This window comes from Rhinoraja longicauda, chromosome 7 (genome assembly GCF_053455715.1).
Source record: "Rhinoraja longicauda isolate Sanriku21f chromosome 7, sRhiLon1.1, whole genome shotgun sequence".
NCBI classification, from domain to species: Eukaryota; Metazoa; Chordata; class Chondrichthyes; order Rajiformes; family Arhynchobatidae; genus Rhinoraja; species Rhinoraja longicauda.
Window position 1 is genome coordinate 2567933 of NC_135959.1, and position 7578 is coordinate 2575510.

The 7578-nt window shown below is 51.5% G+C and overlaps 1 long non-coding RNA gene across 1 annotated transcript in view; it reads left to right on the forward strand.

Annotated features, from left to right (window-relative positions):
- Positions 1–1037, forward strand: part of LOC144595439 (uncharacterized) — a 4646-nt gene extending 3609 nt beyond the window's left edge. The window contains exon 5 of the long non-coding RNA XR_013547498.1: positions 246–1037. This is a non-coding gene — a long non-coding RNA (uncharacterized LOC144595439). The remainder of the gene's footprint in view (positions 1–245) is intronic.
- The last annotated feature ends 6541 nt before the right edge of the window (positions 1038–7578 follow it).

Here is a 7578-nt window from a genome sequence, read left to right on the forward strand (position 1 = left end):
TACAGCGGGACCCACACTATACCGGCCTACACTGTCAGGGCCTAAACTGTCCGGCCCTACAGTGTCCGGGACTACAGCGGGACCCACACTATCCGGGCCTACACTGTCAGGGCCTACAGTGTCCGGGCCTACAGTGTCCGGGACCACACCCGGGCCCACACCCGGACACTGTAATAGCAACCAGCCTCCCGGCCCGGGCGGCCGCCATTGGTGGAGCGGGAGCATGTGGCCGCTGGCTGGGTGAGGTCACGTGGGGCGCAGGGCGGTGACGTCACCTTGTCCCGTATTTGGGAGTGAGGAAGTTGGCAACCCCTAGTTGAGGAGCACCTGGTACTCTGGATAGTTTTGAGCCCACAAATCTCTGCGGGCGAGGGGAAGCTAAGTGCAGGGGTGTACCCGAATCTTCACGGCTTCTCGTTTCGTTTAACTTGGTTTTTATTTAGATGCAGGGTTGAAACAGGCCCTTCGGCCCGTAATGCCCGTGTTAACCACGATGCCACAACCCAACTCTTAGCTTTCACTTTAGACTTTAGAGATTTAGCGCAGAAGAGGCCCTCTGGCCCACTGAGTCCGCGCCGACCAGCGATCCCCGCACACTAACACTATTTGTGCAGCACGGTGGCGCGGCAGTAGAGTTGCCGCCTTACAGCGAATGCAGCGCCGGAGACCCGGGTTCCATCCTGACTACGGGTGCTGTCTGTACGGAGTTTGTACGTTCTGCCCGTGACCTGCGTGGGTTTTCTCTGAGATCTCTGGTTTCCTCCCACACTCCAAAGACGTGCAGGTTTGTAGGGTAATTGGCTTGGTATAAGTGTAAAAATTGTCCCTAGTGGGTTTCAGATAGTGTTAGTGTGCGGGATCGTTGGTCAGCGCAGACCCAGTGGGCCGAAGGGCCTGTTTCCACGATGTATTGTTAAACTAAATCCTACACACACTAGTGGCACTTTACATTTACACCAACCCAATTAACCTACAAACCTGCACGTCTTTGGAGTGCGGGAGGAAACCGAAGATCTCGGATAAAACCCACGCTGGTCACGGGAGAACGTACAAACTCCGTACAGACAGCACCCGTAGTCGAGGTTTCGAACCCGGGTCTCCGGCGCTGTGAGCGATGTAAGGCAGCAACTCTACCGCTGCGCCACCGTGACCGCCCTCAATTGTAGGCCTCAGTATTCCGAATACCTTCCACTGTTCCCAATCCATGCCGGAATTTTCCGGGGATAACATAGAACAGTAACCTAGAGGAGCAGGCCCTTCGGCCCGAAATCTCTGTGCTGAACATGATGCCAAGACCAACTCGAATCTTTTAGACTTTTGAGATACAGCGTGGAAACAGCCCTTCGGCCCACCGAGTCCTTGCCGACCAGCGATCCCCGCACACTATCCTACACACACACTAGGGACAATTTTGACCAAAGCCAATTAACCTACAAACCTGCACGTCTTTGGAGTGTGGGAGGAAACCGAAGATCTTGGGGAAAACCCACGCAGGTCACGGGGAGAACGTGCAAACTCCGTACAGACAGCGGCCCATAGTCGGGATGGAACCCGGGTCTCCGGCGCTGTGAGGCGGCAACTCTACTGCTGCGCCCATTTACCACTGTTGCCAGGACTCGAGCTACAGTGAAACATTGAGGAAGCTAGGACTCTATCCATTAGGTCATAATGGATAGGAGTAGAATTAGGCCATTCGGCCCATCAAACTTCTCGTTTTTGTTATTTTGTTCTTCTCCCTCCAACGCCGTACCTCGCGGCACGGCGGCGCAGCGGTAGAGTCGCTGCCTCACAGCGCCGGAGACCCGGGTTCCATCCCGACTACGGGCGCCGTCTGTACGGAGTTTGTACGTTCTCCCCGTGACCTGCGTGGGTTTTCTCCGAGATCTTCGGTTTCCTCCCACACTCCAAAGACGTACAGGTTTGTAGGCTAATTGGCTTGGTGTAAATGTAAATTGTCCCTGGTGTGTGTAGGATAGTGTTAGTGTGCGGGGATCGCTGGTCGGCGTGGGCCCGGTGGGCCGAAGGGCCTGTTTCCGCGCTGTATCTCTGAACTAAACAAAACTAAACCCTTCAACCCTGTCTCATTCCAGCCAACAATTGCCTTTACTCCAACCCAATTCAAACCAACCCCAAATATCCCGAATCCGTGCAACTCAATCTAACCCCATTCTGAAGAAGGGTCTCGACCCGAAACGTCACCCATTCCTTCTCTCCAGAGATGCTGCCTGTCCCACTGAGTTACTCCAGCATTTTGTGTCTGCCTACCCGATTCAGATACATTACTCGGGCGGCACGGTGGCGCAGCGGTAGAGTTGCTGCCTTGCAGCGCCAGAGACCCGGGTTCCATCCCGACTACGGGCGCTGTCTGTACGGAGTTTGTACGTTCTCCCCGTGTCCTGCGCTGGTTTTCTCTGAGTGCCACGGTTTCCTCCCACATCTCAAAGAAGTGCAGGTTTGTAGGATAATTAGCTTCTGTAAATTGCCCTAAGAGTGTGTAGGATAAAACTAGTGTATGGGTGATCGTGGCCGGCACGGAATCGGTGGGCAGAAGGGCCTGTTTCCTCGCTGTATCATTAAACTAAACTAAATCCAAAATGTCACCCTTTCCTTCTCTCCACAGATGCTGCCTGACCCGCTGAGTTACTCCAGCACTCTGTGAAACGTCACCTATCCATGTTCTCCACAGATGCTGCCTGACCCGCTGAGTTACTCCAGCACTCTGTGCCTGTCGTGAGTGTAGAATATGGTTCTCAGATGGAGATGTAGCTTCACCATGTGTCTGTCTCTGTGAACACGCAACGGGATAATGTAGTGCGTAGTCCTCATTTAATCTAGAGGCATGATGTTCAGCACGGTGGCGCAGCAGTAGAGTTTCCTGCCACACTCCAAAGACGTGCAGGTTTATAGGTTAATTGGCTTGGTTTAAGTGTAATTTGTCCCTAGTGCGTGTAGGATAGTGTTAGTGTGCGGGGATCGCTGGTCGGCGCAGACTCGGTGGGCCGAAGGGCCTGTTTCCGCGCTGTATCTCTAAACTAAACTAAACTAAACTGAACAAGACTTGGAAAATATTACAGTGATCAATATTAATGAGCCTAACTGCAAAACCACATCTTAAATTAAGTGAACTAAAAACACTCTGTACCAGTCTAATATTATCCTCAATATACTGCCGTCTTGTGACAAGCTTTCTATTTAATGTGGTACAGAACCTCCTGTACGAAGACTGTGATTATTCCGGTTTTAGAAAGAAAGAACGGCAGGTGCTAGTTTACAACAAAAAAAAGACTCAAAGTGCTGGAGTAACTCAGCGGGTCAGGCAGCATCTCTGGAGAACATGGATAGGTGACGTTTCACAGAGTGCTGGAGTAACTCAGCGGGTCAGGCAGCATCTGTGGAGAACATGGATAGGTGACGTTTCACAGAGTGCTGGAGTAATTCAGCGGGTCAGGCAACATCTCTGGAGAACATGGATAGAAACATAGAAAATAGGTGCAGGAGTAGGCCAGGCAGCATCGCTGGAGAGAAGGAACGGGTGACGTTTCTTAAGATCGTGATAGGTGCAGAATTAGGCCATTCGGCCCATCAAGTCTACTCCGCCATTCAATCATGGCTGATCTATCTCTCCCTCTTAACCCCATTCTCCTGCCTTCTCCCCATTGTTATGATATTGCAAGGACTACTTTGTCTGCCTGTGTAGTAACGTGTATATAAGAGAATGGGGTGATTAGGTGGCCACTCTGGTTCCAGGTGGCCGTGGAATAAACAGCCTGGATTTAAGCTCCAGCCTGTAAACCTTTTAAACACGTGTACCTGTGGTCCGTACAGAATCATAACAAAGGTATAACCGATACCGGACCACGAAGTTACAACATGGTGACAGCAGTGGGATACGAACTCACGACCCCCAGGACAATGGTGCGAAAGATTGTTCATGATTGGGCCACTGAGAAAATCGACCAAAATTTCCAATTTGTGTTCAGGTTCAAATTTCGTGAGTCGAATGATATCAATTGTACAATCAATAGACAATAGGTGCAGGAGGAGGCCATTCGGCCCTTCGAGCCAGCACCGCCATTCACTGTGATCATGGCGGATCATTCTCAATCAGTACCCCGTTCCTGCCTTCTCCCCATACCCCCTGACTCCGCTATCCTTAAGAGCTCTATCTAGCTCTCCCTTGAATGCATTCAGAGAATTGGCCTCCACTGCCTTCCACGGCCACCTGGAACCAGTGACCACCAAATCACCTCATTATCTTATATACTTGTGCTACACAGGCAAACTAAGTAGTCCTTGTGATACAATAAAGTAGTCCTTGCAATATCACAACACCCATAACCCCTGACACCCGCACTAATCAAGAATCTGTCTATCTCTGCCTTAAAAATATCCACTGACTTGGCCTCCACAGTCTTGTCTCGACCCGAGACACCACCATTCCTTCTCACCATAGATGCTGCCTGATCCGCTGAGTTACTCCAGCATTTTGTGTCTATCTTCGATTTTAACCGCCGTCCGCAGTTTTTATTCCTACACTATCTACTTTGAAGAAGTTCTCCTCCTCTCTCCAACAAGAGTTCGTCCACATCTCTGTGTCTCCCTCTCCCCTAACTCTCAGTCCGATGAAGGGTCTCGACCCAAAACCTCACCCGTTCCCCTTCTCTCCAGAGACGCTGCCTGACCGGAGCATGCTGGAGTAACTCAGCGGGACAGGCAGCATCTCTGGAGAGAAGGAATGGGTGGCGTTTCGGGTCGAGACCCTTCTTCAGATGCTGCCCGTCCTACTGAGTTACTCCGGCTTTTTGTGTCTATCCATTCCTTCTCTCCAGAGACGCCGCCTGTCCCGCTAGGTTACTCCAGCGCTTTGTCTCTATCTTCTGCGTAAACTGGCATCTGCAGTTCCTTCCTGCACACCCGGATCAATTCCCTGACTGATTCGGTCAATAAAACTGCTGCAAACCAACTGATTTTGTATCAACGAAATGGAGAATGAATGCGTTTCAAAAACTGTGCCCATCACTTGGAGCCGACCTGTGAGACTCCTTTACGAGTGATCGCAATAAACTCTGCACGGTGGCGCAGCGGCAGAGTCGCTGCCTTTCAGCGCCGGAGACCCGGGTTCGATCCTGACTACGGGCGCCTTCTGTACGGAGTTTGCACGTTCTCCCCGTGGCCTGCCTGAGTTTTCTCTGGTGTCCTCCAACTCTCCAAAGAACTGCAGGTTTGGCTTGGTATCAAAAGTAAAATTGTTCCCTGTGTGTGTGTGTGGGATAGTGCTAGTGTGCGGGGATCGCTGGTCGGCACGGGCTCGGTGGGCCGAAGGGCCTGTTTCCGCGCTGTTTCTCTAAACTAAACGCTCTTTTCAACTGTGGAATAAAGGCCTTGTTTTTTTAATTTGTATATGTTTGCACACATTTACGTGATTCCTGTTTGATCATTGCCTCTGTATTAATATTGCGGACCTCCTGTGTAAGGCTCTGTCGGGGGTCTGCATTACCCTGGGCCTGTCGTAGTTTTGTCACGATCTGTCCTGTTGTCTAATCTTGCCTCTCTGTTACTCCGTGGTATCAATTGAACCGTGCTGTAAAACATCCACTTTGAAGTTATCAATAAATGATCATCGTTTACCTTGTAAGACAATACTTAATTTGGATGCTGGATCACAACTAGGGGTTGCCAACTTCCTCACTCCCAAATACGGGACAAAAGGTGACGTCGCCGCCCCGCGCCCGACATGACCTCACCCAGCCAGCGGCCACGTGCTCCCGCTCCACCAATGGCAGCCGCCCGGGCCGGGAGGCGGGTTGCTATGCAACATCCGTTATGCGGCGCCCGGGCCTCCGGACCTACACTGTCCGGGCCTACAGTGTCCGTGCCTACAGTGTCCAGGCCTACACTGTCCGGGCCTACAGTGTCCGTGCCTACAGTGTCCAGGCCTACAGTGTCCAGGCCTACAGTGTCCAGGCCTACACTGTCCGGGCCTACAGTGGTCGGGCCTACACTGTCCGGGCCTCCAGCGTCCGGGCCTTCAGCGTCCGGGCCTACACTGTACGGGCCTAAGGCGTGCGGGCCTACGGCGACCAGGCTTATGGCGTCCGGGCCTACACCATCCGGGCCTACAGCGTCCGGGCCTACAACGTCCGGTCTACAGCGCCCCCCCCGGGCCTACAGCGTCTGGGCCTACACTGTCCGGGCCTACAGTGTCCAGGCCTACAGCGCTCCTCGGGTCTAATACGGGACAAGGGCGGTCCCCTACGGGACAAACAAATTTAGCCCAAATTACGGGATGACCTGGCTAATACGGGACAGTTGGCGGCCCTAATTATACTGGCGATAGACACAGAATGCTGGAGTAACTCATTCCATAAACTCAGCACCTTTGTGTAAAAGCATTGCCCCTCTTTCCTATTTAATCTTTCCCCCCTCACATTAAACCTACGATTCTCAACTCCTCCTACTCTGGGCAAGAGACACTGTGCATTTACCCAATCTGTTCCTCTCATGACTTTATACACTTCAACCTCGTAAATCTTTTTTGAAGCCTTTCAAACTTAACAATATCTTTCCTGTAGCATGGTGCCCAGAACTGAACACAATACTCTAAACGCGGCCTCACCAACGTCTTGTACAACTGCAACATGGCCTCCCAACGTCTGTACTCAGTTCTCTGACTGATGAGGGCCAAAGTGCCAAATGCCTTTTTGACCACCCTGTCTACCTGCAACTCCACCTTCAAGGAACCATACACTCTGATCGCCCCCATTACAGGAAGTTAGTGGAGGCTTTGGAGAGGGTGAAGGTGAGGTTTACCACTACGAGAGGTTGAAGAAACTTGGATTGCGCTCTTTGGAATATTGAAGGCTTAGAGAAGACCTGATAGAAGCGTATAAAATGATGAGAGGCCCAGATAGGGTAGACAGTCAGAACTTTTTTCTCTTTGAGTGGAATTGTCAAAAGATGAGAGGGTACAGTTTTAAGGTGAGAGGGGCAAAGTTTAAAGGAGATGTGAGGGGCAAGTTGTTTTTACACAGAGGGGGGTGGGGGGCCTGGAACGCACTGCCAGGGGTGGGGGTGGAGGCAGATACGATAGTGGTGTTTAAGAGGCTTTTGGACAGGCGCGTGGATACGCAGGGAATGGGGGGATATGGATCACGAGCGGGCAGAGGAGGTTAGACAATAGATGCAGGAGGCCATTCGGCCCTTCGAGCCAGCACCGCCATTCAATGTGATCATGGCTGATCATTCTCAATCAGTACCCCGTTCCTGCCTTCTCCCCATACCCCTCTGACTCCGCTATCCTTAAAAGCTCTATCTAGCTCTCTCTTGAAAGCATCCAGAGAATTGGCCTCCACTGCCTTCTGAGGCAGAGAATTCCACAGATTTACAACTCTCTGACTGAAAAAGATCTCCGTTCTAAATGGCCTACCCCTTATTCTTAAATTGTGGCCCCTTGTTCTGGACTCCCCCAACATTGGGAACATGTTTCCTGCCTCTAACGTGTCCAATCCCTTAATAATCTTATATGTTTCAATAAGATTTACGAGAATGTTTTGCCAGGACTCAATTCTACTGCTTTGT